Source organism: Cucurbita moschata, unplaced genomic scaffold, assembly GCF_002738365.1.
Source record: "Cucurbita moschata cultivar Rifu unplaced genomic scaffold, Cmos_1.0 Cmo_Scf00134, whole genome shotgun sequence".
Lineage (NCBI taxonomy): Eukaryota > Viridiplantae > Streptophyta > Magnoliopsida > Cucurbitales > Cucurbitaceae > Cucurbita > Cucurbita moschata.
In genome coordinates, this window is record NW_019268650.1 from 125,122 (window position 1) to 126,295 (window position 1,174).

The window sequence follows — 1,174 nt, forward strand, 5'->3', positions numbered from 1 at the left end:
GATTGCGAGAATGTTCTATGTGTTGAACATAATACATGTATGAAAGCATGCAGTAACTATGAGTATGTTATGCATGTTAATGGAAAGGTTATGACTCTAGGATATGCTTATTGGCGGTTGAGCTATGACTTATTTATATGAGTATGATAGTCTACTAATTCCCGCGGAGTTCCTGGCCAACGCGCTGTGTGCTAAGTCAGGGAGCATGAGTACTCCTGACCGTTGGTATATGAGATAAACAGGCCGCCAGAGAAATTAGTAGACGGGCCGTATTTGACCGAGAGCGAGTCTTACATATGAGTCCGAAAATTCTAGATAAGCATATCAAAAGAGAGTCAGTAACCTAAGCTGGAGGTAGCTGAGATACCTCATTAATGAATAGATGACCCTAGTAAGAGAAACTAGGAGTCAATGACGAATAAAACTTAAAAACATTTACTATGCTAAGCTGGAGGTAGCTGAGATACCTCATTAATGAACAGATGACCCTAGTAAGAGAAACTAGGAGTCAATGACGAATACAATTTAAAAACACCTGGAAAGATTAGTTATGAATTCATGAAAGATAAAGTTGGCTACTTACCGGGTAATTTAATTACTTATGAAAATTATTTTTAACTTTTCTCTCCAGATTTAGTTGATGCAGGCCAACCGAGGACGAGGACGAGACCAGCGGGCTAGAGACTATTTGGGAATCCATGTCTGTGTCTGTTTTGTGTACTTATGCTTTCGCTGTCAAGAATTTACTTCGGTTGTTTTAAGTTTAAATAGCACTGGTTTTAAATGTTTTACTTGATGNTACTTGATGTTTTTGGAAATATCTTTTGAAATTTATCATTGGTTGTCGAAGTTTATTATCGAGGTCAGTGGTAACTCCTGTGAATCGCGTTGACGCTGAGCGGGTGTTACATAAATAGAGTGATCATAGTGCATGAAAGGTCTTCTTGGTGGAAAATCTTGAGATAAACACTCTCTTCATATATACAAAATCTCTCCCAAGTTTAGTCACTCACCGGATTCCACAATCCTGTTCTAAGGTCGGAGGATAGTGGAGAAGACACTAGTGGTGGTTCGAAACCGGTTCGTGAGAAAAAGGAATTTGAACTACAAAAGGTTAGTATTCAAACTCATTAAGTTTTAATACTTATGAACATGCTAGTTATTTACTATAATT

At 37.9% G+C, this 1,174-nt stretch overlaps 1 long non-coding RNA gene across 1 annotated transcript in view; it reads left to right on the forward strand.

The window, feature by feature from the left end:
- LOC111440075 overlaps positions 1–791 on the forward strand; it is a 1,582-nt gene extending 791 nt beyond the window's left edge. Inside the window, exon 4 of the long non-coding RNA XR_002709905.1 lies at positions 632–791. This is a non-coding gene — a long non-coding RNA (uncharacterized LOC111440075). The remainder of the gene's footprint in view (positions 1–631) is intronic.
- Positions 792–1,174: the final 383 nt, after the last annotated feature.